The sequence below is a fragment of the Schistocerca nitens genome, chromosome 4, assembly GCF_023898315.1.
Source record: "Schistocerca nitens isolate TAMUIC-IGC-003100 chromosome 4, iqSchNite1.1, whole genome shotgun sequence".
In the NCBI taxonomy this organism is placed as follows: Eukaryota; Metazoa; Arthropoda; class Insecta; order Orthoptera; family Acrididae; genus Schistocerca; species Schistocerca nitens.
Window position 1 is genome coordinate 493,468,482 of NC_064617.1, and position 16,638 is coordinate 493,485,119.

The 16,638-nt window shown below is 41.0% G+C and overlaps 1 protein-coding gene and 1 non-coding gene across 3 annotated transcripts in view; one reads left to right on the forward strand and one right to left on the reverse strand.

Annotated features, from left to right (window-relative positions):
* Positions 1 to 16,638, reverse strand: part of LOC126253422 (N-acetyl-D-glucosamine kinase) — a 228,099-nt gene that overhangs the window by 154,644 nt on the left and 56,817 nt on the right. The gene's annotated exons all lie outside the window — the stretch shown is intronic.
* Trnar-ucg (transfer RNA arginine (anticodon UCG)) lies at positions 3,547 to 3,619 on the forward strand. The gene has a single exon. It is a non-coding gene; the product is annotated as a tRNA-Arg (tRNA).

The window sequence follows — 16,638 nt, forward strand, 5'->3', positions numbered from 1 at the left end:
ATATAACAATAATTGCTTCGATTTTGATTCTATCAGATAAAAATTTTGGGTCATATAACTTAACGCAGTTTATGTTCAGGCAGATGTATTGAAACCGAGTTCATTTGAAGCAGTGTGGTACGAAAATGTAGCCTCTTTAGCATGGGGTTGTCATATCTAGCTGGGACCTCCTCTGTGTAGTCGGAGACGGCGATGTGGAAATGAAGTAAGAAATTTGTTTAATATAATTACTAATTAGCACAAATTGAAACGTTATGATTTGCTTCAAATATTGCAGCATCATTAGTGGGTTCATGATTTTCTTGCAAGTGTGTTACGCATATTCTACACCTTCACGCTTGCACACGTAATTGTGGAGTACACAAACGGCTTTGATAACATCATTCACTCTGTCAGGCTTATTGCTACGTATTGGGCCATTTAAAAATTGAATCTTTTCTGAATCCATTGGAAATGCACATTCAATCGCTTTTCTCCCTCTGCTTAAGCGGTAGTTGAAAATTCTTATCACATTACCGAGACACATTTTAGAGAATAGCCTCATTAAGTAGCGTGATAAGGGGAACGTTTCATTTGCTACAAAATAATAGGTAAATGAGTTATTCTCACCGCACATTAATCTCGATGGGGATGTAATACCAAGGCCTGCATGTGTTATCTAGTTTTTGATTGCTGATGCACGTAATACTCCTCCGTTGCTGTTTCTTCCAGCATACCCGGTCTCGATTAAAGTAAATAATCCAACAGAATTGCAGCAGTCCATTAGCGCAACAGAGTGGTATGATTTGTAACTGAAGTAAGTTGAACCACTGTTCGCCAATTTTTCTCTTCTGATATGCTTGCCATCCAGTGCTCCACTACAGTTTGGAAGATACCATAAATGACAAAAACGTTCGGCAGTCTTCTTCCAGTCCTCTCGTTTTGGAACTAGCATGTACATTTGATTCAGAACATCCCAAAATATTTTTGTGGTCTCCGCTACTACGCATCCAATGGTGGTCTCTCCTCGTGCAAAGTACAATGAAAGTGATAACAAATGTGCAGCCAGTAGCCAAGTACCTGTAAATTACCTATTCGGCTCGTAAGAGATAGACTTTTTTTGGTTCCGTGCCTGAATGCAAAGAGAAATGAAGGAATTTACGAACCGTCTTTGTTCGGAACCTCAAACCTCCCCCAAGTGGCAGTGGGACAAAGACAAAGAAGCCTCATTATTTGATGCGAGCAATACAGTTTGCAATAACGTTTGTGTATCCCTTAACCTCTGCTGCCACTAGAAATTTACCAGATATCCCCCATATCGAAGAAAACGTACTTCATGCTGTAAACAGTGAAGAAATCTCTTCTCAGCATATCCCATGTTCACCATCATTATTCTCGTGAACACCACCACCTCCGCCAGAAGCACCGTTACCACCCTTACCAAACACTAATGAGCTGAATGAGGACAGCCAGTATGAACACTGTCAAGCTGACAGAAATTTCCGTGTGGCATCTGATTCTCGTCCACAAGCAAAAAAGCGTATAAAACGACGTTCTAAATCTGATGAAATTGACAATGGTTTCATTGAGTTTATTAAAGCCAAGAAGGCTGAAATTGACTCACAGCAGTTTAAGCCCCACAACCAGAGGAGAGAAGGTACGAAACTATTTCTTCTTAGCTTGTTGTCTGAGCTGGACGAAATGAATGAGCAACAAATAAAAATATTCAGACGTAGAGTATCACAGCTAATCGACGAAATCATGAACCAGGAAGCTACTCCACCACTGTTGTCCCAATTGCTGTTACGCAGTCGTTGGGATCCCAATCAATCAATGTCTATTGAGTCAGGCGAAGACACAGAACAGTAACCAAGAGAATAGTGCTGCCAGTCAGTTTTGAGGTAGTTCGCCAAGCAGTTGGTCAACAATCAAAGGAAGATTCTACTGACAACGAAGCTTGAAAGTTAGTTAAGAAAATGACTTAACAAAACACAGTAATCATTATGTACTTTCAATGAAATGTTATTACTTGTGTATAAAATAAATCGGAATTCTCTTACCTCAAAGTGATTAATATCCGTTCCTCTGTACTGACCCATTCCCTCATTTTCGTATTTCGCTGTGTTATGGCGGGAGAAATCAGTTGTACCAGATCACTATAGCAATGTTTACTCATACTATAAAAAGCAACAAATTTCGAAATTGTTTTTTTTGCAGCTCCTTTGCTGCTACTAAGCACCTGCAGTGTATGTTTCTGTGAATGTATGGATGAACCTAGAATTTCCTTCTTTTTTTCATTCGTAAGTAATAATAATACAGGACCACATCTTCTTCTGTGCTCCAATCTGTACGCGACATGTCCTGTGTAATCAAAAGATGCTCAGGTACAACGAATAGTACCCCTTCTCCACTCTCGCAAACGACAGCTGCAATTTCTCACTGCAGAGTTGCACCGTGTAAGGAACTGCGTTGCCAGTCAGTCTGCAACCAGACATCGCCGACCCGTTGCGTTGCTTTTCAGTCGCTGTGTGTGCGAACAGCGTTAAGTGGCAAATTGTGGTGAAACCGGTATCCATTCCTTCCAGCGACCTCAGTGCTTGCACTAAATTTGGCTGAGAAGACATGGCCGTAAGAAAATGTTTAAAAATGCGATATCAAATATATAGGTCTAAAATCATAAAAAAAATACTCACCAATCATAACATTCTAAAACCACGGACCTTCCGCAATGACAGGCAGCACTCTAACCATGATCGTCCGGGCTTAACCCTGGGCGTCTGGTAAGCCAAAAATATTTGGTACGAAAGTTACTATGTTTTCACTATTATGAGAATATTTCGCCGCTACATGCTACGAACAGTTTGGTGAAAGTATCGCCATGTTCATTTCTGCTATTACTCGCTTGTTAAGTTGAGGGAGTTATAAGTAGATGCTGCTGCAGCCTTGGGGGACATATTAAAATTTCCAGATGCTACCTAATAAATAATGCTGATCTGGCAGAAGACTTCATTAGTTTTATCATTGTCTAAAGCTGAATTTGAGTATTGTTAAGTGTTTCGACAACAAGATCTGCACCTTGTTCCCTCGCAGAAACAGGACTTTCACCACGTAAGTTCTGTTTTTCTGTACCTGCTTAGAAATTAGTAACTGCTACGAACTTTTCAAGCCTGGATTTAACGACGACTCCCAATCTTACTTGAAGTATTCAAAACGCAAGTTTTGGTGCCAAAGGAAGTGAAGAATATAAGCATTTTCTGAAGCCAAGTGCTTGCGAGTAATGGCGAGTAAAATGTGTTTTTTTTACAGCATAAAATGACGATACTTCTTTTTAGCAGAACGTCAAAACAGCGATAGTACACAGATCCTTCATCTCAAAACAACAGTGGTGACTTGCGCAGCGTAGCGGAATGAACTATTTCTCGAGCAGTCCAGATCAATACATTTCAGATCTACTTTCTCCTAACCAAACAGACCAGAAAAAGAAATAAATATTCTTTTAAAAATTTCATTAACATGTCCTAACGTTGCTGCGGGGATAATACAATGTAAAGCAGCTAGACACCGTCTGACCGTGTGGCCTAATGGATAAGGCGTCGGACTTCGGATCCGAAGATTGCAGGTTCGAGTCCTGTCACGGTCGAATATTTTTATTTCTTGCTTACGTTGTACACAGAGTGCCGCTAAATTTTTCACCACGAAGAAATAGTTACATGCTGACTGTGCTTTGCAAGAAAGAAAATATTCACCGAACTCACACGATAAACACAAATTTTGAAGACACGTCTCACGATGCATTTTGAGCATTGCTGATCAATAAACACATCGTAAAATGACTTAAGGCCTAGGTTATACTTTATATGATACCTCTTCGTGTTGCATGCACGGATGGAGCATACGCGAGATGTAGTCACCCTTAACATCGCGATATGCTATACTCTGCGCCTGAGAAATCCATTGCTGTCATTTTATAGCAAGTTTTCGCGATATAAAATCTGTCCTGCGAGTGTCCGTCGATTCCGATAGTTCAATATTTTTACAATTCTCTAGGGCGAGCTACACTTCTTTGTGTGCACTCGGTCAACACATTAGTAACGTACTACACTTCCTTGTATATGCTCTATCATCTGTTATTGAATATATGAAAATTTCACGAGACATTCAGTTTTGGGATATATCTGTGGGTTTCGGTCTTGAGTAGTAAAAAAAGACGAAATACAGTACCTATTGGAATAGAAAATGAGAGGGAATAAGTTAATGTTACTGATTTATTAACTAAGACACAGAGTGGCCGTTAAGGAACAAATTGTAATATCTGAATAAAATTTTGTTCAAATGAAATCAAAAACGCTTTGTAACAATCTCTTAAACCTGTTACCGTACGTCAGTCGCCTGTCTATCCTCCCGATTTCTGTGCAGACGTAAAGAGTGTCTCACGGACGTAAGGGAACCTGATGTCCACTTCCTCCGTTACGTTACCGAACACCCTAGATTTACCAGAAGCTGTTATTGAGCAAACTGTTACTAACAAGTTAATTTAGTTCAGCGATGATTCAGATGACAAGGAAGACATATTTACAAATAAAATTGTTTGAAAGCGTAGAAATATATAAAAACCCCAGTTTTTCCAAAAAATATTTTCAGTCGCCATAGATATCATAAGGAAGGAACTACATCATACAGCTGATACCATCAAAGGCATTCACCAAAGTCGTAAAAGCTACCGACAAAGTTTCGAAAGGCATTCTCGTCTTCTACTACATCAATATCCGAATTAGAGTTTCAGAAACCGATGATACCTCTGAAACAGGCACAGTCTTCCCCCTTCCAGCCCCCCCCCCCCCCCCCTCCACGAGGGCCTCCCTTAGCAGGCGCGGAGCTCTCCCGCATCCCCCCCCCCCCTCTCACTTCCCTGCTACAACAGGTTATACACCTTTGTCATGTTCAAAAGAATTCTATGTTTCGACATTGATATACTACCAATATATCGAAAGACTGTTACTACAGCAGATCTACTGTTGTGATAGGAAAACGGTAAATACTAAAATAACTTAGCTATGGGAATCCTCCCAATTTAATGACATTCAAAATCGAATATGGTTCACAAGTGTTGTTCAGGATATATACTTAAATGTTTTCATCACTTGACTGTGCTCTATATTTATAAGAAATTACATGAGTTTCAGATTATAAACACTAAGGATTTTCTCCTTTACACACTTTACACAAAACATCATCTCCTTGCTTTTTGACAAGCAAATTCATCAATAATACCTTCAAAATTCAGTTCTGAAACCACGTCGTGTTCCATTTACAGCATGGCAAGAGAAGACCGGCGTTCTTACGAGATGCTGCTTCTGAAATGGTTCTTCATTAGCTTTGAACGTGGTAAGCTCCCTTCAGCGGAGGCGACAGTCACTGTCTCGGTTGGGAAATTGGTTTCCAGCGTCTGATACAACAATGTCTTTCGAACATTCACCATTTATGTTTACACATTGCTCTTTCTCAAGGTTTTTACATAGCATTTTCAGCTCTTCGTCCTGTCTGTATTTTAAGCTTTCTGGAGAAAACAAAAAGCCGAATATTCCGGAATACTTAGCCACTTGGCCAAACCTTTCTTTCAAACTCTTTAACACTGTGTCAACGACAGGGTAGAAAAAATCGATTTTGTACTTCTCTGAAGGTTGGGCTCTGCAGACCATGTCGTCACCTTCATAATCAAATTGCGTCGCATTCTTGCCAATTCTCTTTTCTCCAGATTTTGGTTCAACCTGTAAACTTTCAGCTACCTCTTTAGCTGTTACCTGCGCATTAACAGTCCTCACGGAAATTCTGAATAAACTTCATTAAACTTTCAAGGGATTTAGTTGCTACTGCCACGTCCATGTTTTCTGCTTGAAGTGCCTTACTTGCTGCGTTAATAGCAAAGAGAAAGTCATACCATATGACAACACAATAAACTCGGCTTTCTAATTCGTTCACAGCAAGCGAGTGTGCTTAGCTCTTTGTTTTCAGTTCAACAGTGCTGCTGCTCACGGGCATCTCTGACATCTCTTCCCTCGTACCTTATAGCTTTGACACTCTTCACCCTACTTTCCCGTCGTCTGCAGGCTTCTTCACTGTTAAAGTTGGTATCTTGTTCAATACGATTTCCTATCTCCCAGTGGATGCACTGAAAACAATGTATATTCTTTGAATTACATCAAAAAATGTGCTTTTGCTGTACCTTTTGCCGCATCTGCTAATACAAGATTAAGACTATGACTGGCACGTGCCAAATAAAATTCTCTTGGATTGCATGGTTTTGGCTTGAACATCACTTCGATAACCTATCATACTTGCGCCATCATCGTAACTTTTGGGCTCTGCAATCATGAATATAGAGTCCTACTTGATCCAGTTTCGATAAAAGGGTTGCAGTCAAACTTTCTCCTGTTGTCGAGGTGACGTTCAGAAAGTCGAGGAAGTGTTGTTCTGATAAATTTAAAAACCTATCAAAGTCATCTGTTCCCTGTGGCTTGTATCAGGAGTACAACCGAGTATAACAGAAATGTATTTACTTTCTTTTACAACATTAGCAATGCTGTTTTTATTTTGATGGCAAGAAAATTTGAGTTCATTTTGAATGTTTTTAAGATAATGGTCGATCTTGTCGCTGGTTCCCCTTAAGGCTACATTATATTGAGCTAGGTACCAGATGATGAGTATAATTTATTTAAGAACCTGACGTCAATGTTACTTCTCTTTTTTACAGTAGTTCAAGGTCAGTTTGATCAATATTACTTTTTTGTTTCAAACGTAACTCACATTCTATCCGTTTTTATGGATAAATGATTGTTCATGGTCTTTAAACCGATTTCCTAAATGAATCAAATTACAGAGTCCATCATTTGACAGGGGTTGCGGCCTTTCCGCAATACAGTCATATTCCATTTACGCATTTACATAAAATACGCGTAGAGAAGGTCAGGATTAATTAAGATACTGAACAGGTCATATAATAACAACGATTGTGTAGAATAATTATTGCAAACAAATCATAAACAAAGCAATCACAGTTTTTCATTCACTGATTTGACATTTTTTCCGGCGAAACTATACCTGTCTTTTATTCCTATGAACATGCACTATAAATATAAATTAGTTTAGTTTGGGTATTTTATCACTAGATCATAGATGGAAACTACTACTGATACCAAGATAGTGCTGCTGGATAGAGGGAGTGGTACATTTTTCTGAAACAAAATCTTCATTAGTTCTTCTTGCTGAATCCTTTATAACGGGCCAAGAAAATAGGAAGTGGGTAACATCAGCAACTGCTTGATTTCCGCACAGAGAATGGGGAGCATCACGAAGATCGCGGATGTGCAAATGGTTTGGAAAATACCCTTGGTTTAGCCTCGTGGAAATGCTGCTTCTGCTGTAGTTGGTTTTGCGGAAGCAAGGTTTCAATGGGTTAGTGGCTTGCCTGCAGCGCAGTCACTGCCCTTTAAGTGCCTTGATATTACTTATACTGAAGACACGAAAAAAGATGGTATATATATTGTTTAGAAATGAAAGTATTACATTTTCATGTCACACAAAAATAGTTACATTTCACTAAAAATGAGGAATAAAGTTTCTTTACGTAGTTATCGTTACATTCAACATTATTTTTCATCCGTTATTAAATGTAACGATATCCACGTATCTTTTTTGTATTTTTCAGTTTTCGTTAAATGTAATTATTCCTGCAATTCATTCGTCGCCTGACGATAGCCCAAGAATCCCAAAATCAGTTCGTAACCAAATACATAACATTTTGCATAACATTATGCAAGTGTTTTCGTGTTTAATGTTAATTATGTGTAGTAATTATAAAAACTTCCTACATAGTAAAACCACACAAATAAAAAGTGTCGCTTCAAAACTACTACTGAACCTCCTATCCGTTAACCAACTATCGATCCAATTGTTCCTACTACTGCTACTGCGATTAGTCTTCATAGCGCCTGCTTCTGCTCTAGTATCACTCTTTATGGACACCGATACCTTGGGAAAAAGCCATTCGGGGTTGTTTGTCGCTTCTGCTCTCGCCTTGAAACTGTCCCGGTCAAAAGCCGTTGTCTGCCGTACTTCTCAAGGAAAGGGCGTCACTTCAAAAATAGTTTCCACTGCAGGATATGCTAACATAACGGTGTACCTCTGTACTGACGAGACCGGCATTGGGTACAGCCGCCGCCTGAAGACAAAACAAAAGATCATATAGACGAAGACCAAGTACATTAAAATCCACGTCCACTGGTCAAGGCGAGACTGAAATACGCGATCCTGTGTGTACCTGCTAATAGCTGAAGTCAGTGCGGCACGCGTTCTTTCCTTGAGCTAACGGGTCAGCTTCTCATTTGCAGCACTGGAGTCAGTGAACGTGAGCCAGTGAGTTGTTTTCTTTTTTTCATGAAAGATTTCCCTGTCCTATATATCAGGGGTAGCCACATGCAGCAATCTATATGACTGCCGGGAAGGTGTCTTTCAAAGATCCCGTCTGATTTCCTATTCCACGCTTGTTAGTCTATAAATGCGTTAGTCCTTTTGTAATGACCTCGTTGTAGACGGAAGTGAACTCCTAAACATAATCACATTTATTCTGAATGCCAGGCCCAACTGGCATTTTCTTTCGCGTAAGCCGGTTGGTAGAAGAAGCAAAGCGTGGCAGGTAATTCCGATAAATGTTTTGGAGCTTAATGAAATACAATTCTTCCGCAAATTGTTATAAATAGTATGCTGGACACTTTAACAAACTCATTAAATCACGTTCGCATAACATCTGAGATTTATCGATCAGCAAATTTGCTAATTGTAGCAAGTGCTCTTCTGCTTCCTCAGACACAATTTTGTAGGAACAAGTCCCGATAATAATCTCTAAGTGGTTACTGGCGTAAGATTGGGATGTTGCCTTAGTCACGGTTTGCAGTTTGTACGTGTGTACACGTAGTTTGTCAGTTGTGACCAGTAGAATTTTGCCTGAATCAATTTTCATATTGTCTGGTAAATTTCCGTAATTTATAAATCTCTATAATACTACCGCAAGGGTTACTTGATGTTAGAACTAATGCGAGATTGCGAAAAGTGGTTTGTGTGTGTTTTAAGCTCGAGGACGACGACTTTCAGTTTAATGGTATCGATCAGGAAATATATTAAAATGCTACTCATAATTAGACTGGTCCCTTAATTAACAATTAATAAATTGTTTTTTAGCCGCTGGACTGTTATAGCTATATGCATATGAATAACTGTAAGCTCTTTGTGCACTAAATGTCAACAAATTAAAAGAAAAAGGCAGGTGTCGAACTTGTATTATGACAAAAATTGCTGTTCATTTATGAGTAACATTTCGTGAACTCGTTTCTGTGTAGATTGTCTATCTGTAGTGATAATGAGGTCACGGAGAGCACGCAAATGCGATTTATTACGCAAGTTCACCGCACTTTTATCTATGACCCACTTCCGTGTAGTCCGTTTCTGCTCCTAAGCTTCTTGTACCCTCATCACGTCAGACAAGATTACATGCACACATTCGTCACGTTATTCACGTTATTGTGAGACAAGAAGAGTCAAAATGTCATCACAATTCCTGGTTCACAGATATCAGTCAAAGGAAAACATTATTTCATATCAGATAGCAACGCACCTCCGTATTCGAGGTCGTAAACGTACGACTGTGCAATAGAGCTCGACTCGACTGCAAAATACAAAACAGCGCCCCAAAGAGGAAATCACACAAGGGCAGCAACTACAGTACACTGCATGGAGAGCACTGAATAGAATGAGAAGCGGAGTCGCAAAATACAAAGTAAACATTGTTAAGTGGGGCTACTCTGAAGACTACCAGTGTGAATGCTCATGTGCCCATAGCGCAGTTTGTTTGGACAGCGGAAGACCTGCTAAGTTTTGGAGGAAAAGAGTTTAGACGTGCTAATAAAATAAGTATAGCAATGTGCCAATTCACAGCTGTTATCACTATCAACAGACTAGTCGTAAGTTTTGTGATTATCTTATTTTCACTTATAAGGAGTGTGTGAAGTATGCTGCTATACATCCCGCCTGATGAACGTCAATGGTTCCTACTCTATGTGTACGCGCTATGTGCAGGTAGGCGTACCGTGCAGTAGTAAACTACCTCACCGCGATCGTTTTCGTAATAGTAATAGCTGCAACAGCTGTTTTATTCATCCGTTGATCACTTTCATATTGGACAAGACGAGCTGCCGGCCGTTGTGGCCAAGCGGTTCTAGGCGCTTCAGTCTGGAACCGCGCGACCGCTACGGTCGCAGGTTCGAATCCTGCCTCGGGCATGGATGTGTGTGATTTGCTTAGGTTAGTTAGGTTTAAGTAGTTCTCAGTTCTAGGGGACTGATGACCCCAGCAGTTACGTCCCATAGTGCTCAGAGGCATTTGGACCATTTGAACCAAGACAAGCTGTTACAGCTTAAGATTAAAAGTACATAGTTCATGTGTAGAGGGATCTACATTTTTATATGTCTAATTTGACAAGAATGTGGCAGGTAGTCGGTCGTGGGTTTATTAGTAGGAACAATCCTAGCATTAGCCTGTAGCACTTTACGGAAACCATGAAAATCTAAATCAGGATGGTCCGGTGGGGACTGATATTCCATCACAAGACTATTCTGTTTAAAACAGCGAAATGGCTCTGAGCACTATGGGACTCAACTTCTAAGGTCATAAGTCCCCTAGAACTTAGAACTACTTAAACCAAACTAACCTAAGGATAGCACACACATCCATGCCCGAGGCAGGATTAGAACCTGCGACCGTAGCGGTCACGCGGTTCCAGACTGTAGCGCCTAGAACCGCTCGGCCACCCCGCCGGCAAAACAGCGAAATCTCAGTTTATCTCTAGCGTACAGTACTGTTTTGATTATACATTCTTGCAAAGAACATGTTAAATACTGTAAAAAGCTTGCGTTAAAAATTTCATTCATTTCTCAATACCGATGACCGCACACACTATATACACATCATTTCTTAATGTAGTTCTACACACACACACACACACACACACACACACACACATATATATATATTCAGCTGAGATAAGGATCATGGCGATGATGTTCGGTTTCCATTTTGTGTATAGCAACTTTCCATTAGCTTCCTTGAAATATCTATAAAGTGTGAGATGTTGAGCTCAGCATTTTGCACTGTCTGTGAACAGTCTACATCTATCTCCACCTATAAATATACTCAGCAAACTACTATGAAGTGCATAGCGCAGGGTTCTTCTCATTGCACAACATATTAGAGTTTCTTACCGTTCCATGTGTGTATGGTACACGGAAAGATTGGTTGTTAAAATGCTTCCGTGCGCGCTGCCATTACACTAATATTGTCTTCAGGATCGTCACGGTGTCGAAATGTAGGTGCTATAGTATATTTCTAGATCTCTGTTTGAGCGCTGTTTCTCGTACCTTTGTAAGCAAGCTTTCGTGGTATAGTTGGTTTCTATCTTCTAACTGTCAGTTCAGGCTTTTCAACGTCTCAGTGGCGGTTTTCCGTGGCACTTCCAAACCTGTGGCCACTCATGCCCTTATACGATCAGTATCCCTAGTTAGTCCTATTTTGTATGGGTTCTATACAGTTGTGCAAATTCTCGAGCACAATACATCTGTTAGTACATCTATATACATTTTGGCAAGAAACAGTTTGAAAATTGGTAATTTTTAATTTGTGGTAAGTTCCCATGGGACCAAACTGCTGAGGTCATCGGTCCCTAGGCTTACCCACTACTTAATCTAACTTAAACTAACTTACGCTAAGGACAACACACACACCCATGCCCGACGGAGGACTCGAACCTTTGACGTGGGGAGCCGCGGGAACCGCCGCAAGGCGCCTGAGACCAACCGGCTACCACTGCGGCACAATCGGAAAAGCTTGTAAGGGTGTTGCAGTGTAGGTTGTGCTGAGGAACAATTATTAAGAAAAAAATTCGATACGCTGCGGCGTTTCCGAGTTAGTTAACAATGAAATTAGCTACTCAGGCCGTTGCGCTACATAGTTCAACTTTCTCGCCAGATACAATTAGGATCAGTTGTTCACTATGTGAAGCTACACTACTGGCCATTAAAATTGCTACACCAAGAAGAAATGCAGAATATAAACGGGTATTCACTAGACAAATATATTATACTTGAACAGACATGTGATTACATTTTCACGCAATTTGCGTGCATAGCTCCTGAGAAATCAGTACCCAGAACAACCACCTCTGGCCGTAATAATGGCCTTGATACGGCCGGGCATTGAGTCAAACAGAGCTTGGATGGCGTGTACAGGTACAGCTGCCCATGCAACTTCAACACGATACCACAGTTCATCAAGAGTAGTGACTGGCGTATTGTGACGAGCCAGTTGCCCGGCCACCATTGACCAGACGTTTTCAGTTGGTGAGAGATCTGGAGAACGTGCTCGCCAGGGCAGCAGTCGAACATTATCTGTATCCAGAAAGGTCCGTACAGGACCTGCAACATGCAATCGTGCTTTATCCTGCTAAAATGTAGGGTTTCGCAGGGATCGATTGAAGGGTAGAGCCACGGGTCGTAACACATCTGAAATGTAACGTCCACTGTTCAAAGTGCTGTCAATGCGAACAGTAGGTGACCGAGACGTGTAACCAATGACACCCCATACCATCACGCCGGGTGATACGCCAGTATGGCGATGACGAATACACGCTTCCAATGTGCGTTCACCGCGATGTCGCCAAACACGGATGCGACCATCATGATGCTGTAAACAGAATCTGATTTCATCGGAAAACATGACGTTTTGCCATTCGTGCACCCAGGTTGGTCGTTGAGTACACCGTCGCAGGCGCTCCTGTCTGTGATGCAGCTTCAAGGGTAACCGCAGCCATGGTCTCCGAGCTGATAGTCCATGCTGCTGGAAACGTCGTCGAACTGTTGGTGGTGCAGATGGTTGTTGTCTTGCAAACCTCCCCACCTGTTGACTCAGGGATCGAGACGTGGCTGCACGATCCGTTACTGCCATGCGGATAAGATGCCTGTCACCTCGACTGCTAGTGATACGAGGCCGTTGGGATCCAGCACGACGTTCCGTATTATCCTCCTGAACCCATCGATTCCATATTCTGGTAACAGTCATTGGATCTTGACCAACGCGAGCAGCAATGTCGCGATACGATAAACCGCAATCGAGATAAGCTACAATCTGACCTTTATCAAAGTCGGAAACGTGATGCTACGCATTTCTCCTTCTTACACGAGGCATCACAACAACGTTTCACCAGGCAACGCCGGTCAACTGTTGTTTGTGTATGAGAAATCGGTTGGAAACTTTCCTCATGTCAGCACGTTATAGGTGTCGCCACTGGCGCCAACCTTGTGTGAATGCTCTGAAAAGCTAATTATTTGCATATCACAGCATCTTCTTCCTGTCGGTGAAATTTTGCGTCTGTAGCACACCATCTTCGTGGTGTAGCAATTTTAATGGCCAGTAGTGTAGATGATGGCAGAAGAGACTGTTCAGCCTTTAGCTCGGGTTCGATCCGTACTACTGACCCATGTCCAATTTTTGTACCGCGTACTTGTTTGGTTTTACGAAAGCAAACGAAGGCGTTTGAAGCGCGTCTGGCGGGCCGCTTGTTTTACGCGCAACGGCCTCATTCGGCTGACCTGGACCCGGTTGAACACTACCTGACGGCAGCTCCGGGCCCGCAAACAAACGGCCGTAATTTATGGAAACTGCGTGACCTGTGCGTACTCATATTTCCGGAAACTAACCAAGTACTTGTCGAACACAAGGCACGCGGAACCGCTGCTTTAGTGCGTTCTGCACGTAGACCAACACACTGTTTAGCAGCTGGTCATCATGTTTTGGCTCATCAGTTAATTTTACAATAAATGTTTGCCATTTGTGAAAAGTCAATCGACTGTGCGCTAATGAAATGCCTACCAGGCTTTAAGTAGATATTTCGGATTATGGAGCCCAAATGCGTTGTTCTAATCGCATATTTTCGAAAAATAAGTAGAGAACAAAAGGTCCAAAAGTTGACATTTCTTGCTCATTTATAGCTTTATTTATCAGAAGTAGATATAAAATCTCAATTTTTTTCAGGTTCCGTAGTTGAAAATGCTTGTTATTTATATGTCTATAAGATTTCACTACATTATCTTGATCGAATACATCTGGAGAAAAACCGGACATTTCTACTATATGATACTGTATACAAGAAATCGCTTAAAAGAGCTGCTTTTTAACGATTTCAGTTGTTTAAAAACTCACTGTTGTATATGCTTTTTCTTCTATTGCCATTAGCGAGTGCTCCAGCTATTTTTTTCATAGTTACAAATCTATCCATGTGTCTCGCATTTTTTTCACGAGTGTCACATATCTTCCAGCACCATGCACTATGCAGTTGACACAAAGGCGAATTACCCAATCCCTTATTCTCGACAGGAATAATCACTACTTCTGGTTCTCTCATTTGGCAAGATTTTCGCAGTTCACAGCTCCCACTCTTAATGTCTGCAAACCAACAAACACCGTTTTGGTCAAACCATTTCAAATCAAACTCTTGAATCACTCGTTTGAATTTGTGTCTGCCCCCACAAACACCATTTCAGCAGCTCAGGCTTGGCGACATCTCAAACCCGTTTTTAAATATCAATAACAGAGGCTGCTTGTTGGAATATATTTCTAGTGGTAAAAAGACGAGGCAGCAGCTTTCAAAATGGGTAACCTTCCTGCTTCCACAAAGGTCTGGAGAAATTGCTAACGCCGCCGGCCGGTGAGGCCGTGCGGTTCTAGGCGCTTCAGTCTGGAACCGCGTGACCGCTACGGTCGCAGGTTCGAATCCTGCCTCGGGCATGGATGTGTGTGATGTCCTTAGGTTAGTTAGGTTTAAGTAGTTCTAAGTTCTAGGGAACTGATGACCACAGATGTTAAGTCCCACAGTGCTCAGAACCATTTGAACCAAACTGCTAACGCCCGAAGAAGAGTCAACTGCTGGAAGACTTCGTTGGTATAGAAAAATACACTTCCAAAAAAGCAACATGACTGCTAATACCTACATACATATAAGAATATTCTACTGAAATGGAGCTACACGAAACCTGGATTTGTAGCAAAAACAGTATACACAAACACACCGATTTCAGCAACAAGGAAACAAACTTCCAAAAAGTAAACACACGTGCGACAGCAGCGCATCGCAGTAGCGTCGTTACAGGTTAACCACAATTCTTCCGGGTAGAAACGAAACTCCTTAACGCTTTGAGTCCCAACAAAATGAAAAATATAAACAATTTTAATTTTTTTTACAAAATTAACCATTGTTATCATGTTAAGCAACGAACAAGAAGAAATTGACAAAAGTAAACACTCAGTTGTATTAATGAGACGGTTTCACTGCGGAATACAATTTTAAAATTTTTCATAAATTTAACTTTTATTATCATAGAAAGCAAAGAATACATGAAGAAACTGGCAAAAAGTAAATAATCAGTTGTTTTAAGGATGTGGTTTCACTAGGAACCATTAGGACATAACGGTTTTTAACCACCCAACATTTCATGTGATATATTTGAAAGCAAATTTTCAGTTTTTCTTTGCTGGATCCCGCATCTCAAAACTTCCATGAACTCATAATGCATAAAACAACAAAAAAATAATAAATTTTGTATCAAAACGACATGCTGCCCTAGTGGTTTCTTTTCGGGGAGGGCAGATAAAGAATATCTCAACGAATGAAAATTGGTAATGTTTTATGACACCGCATATTTCCTCCCCCCCCCTCCCCAATGAATGTGCCACTTCTCCTGGTGCAGACGTCTTAGTTACTTTGGTATTGTAAAAGTGCAGCAAGCTGACACGACTAGTATAACAGTCTGTGTTATTTACAACATTTTGTGCTGAAACGTGGGAAAACTGAGCAACTTCCAACCTCAGCGAACTTCAGTAAGCTTCGACAAAAGTCATGACGAAATCTTGCCGGAAGCTGTAGCTCATTCTAGACCACTTTCCCATGTGAGTGATTACGTTTATCAGTTTCCGGTCGCTCTGTCACGCCTACGGAACCAACCTTGCACCATTGTTCCATGAAATCGACGAACTCCTGCAGCGACAGCAAAGGAAGTGAATTCTTTTTGTTAAAAAATAATTTCTGGCTCTTCAGATCCAAACATCCTCACAAGTGTTAAACGTTCAAAATTTACAGCGTTATTACGTTTTCAATAAACGACCGTTTAAATTTTAAAGGTAAAAGAAACAACAAAACAAGGAAATAAAATGTTTGGCCTCGCAATATCAAGCAGAACAACAGAAAATGAACACTGCAATTCAGATTTAGAAATTTCTATACACGACTTAATTTGCATCCCGTTTGTGCTCCCTGCTTGTTGTCTCACACGTAAATATCAACCACAAATCCGACAACGGAAAGCTCTGGAAACGTTAACATTAGTCTCAGCGGTCAATACCTACTAATGATAAAGGAGCGAGATTAGGATTTACCACCGTGTCGGTGACGAGGTCATTAGAGACGATTAAGTCCTTGATCGCATCACTCAACAACGGGGAAGGAAATCGGCTGTCTCACTTCCAAGATCACCAAAAAGCTATTTTTGGAAATGACATTCCCGT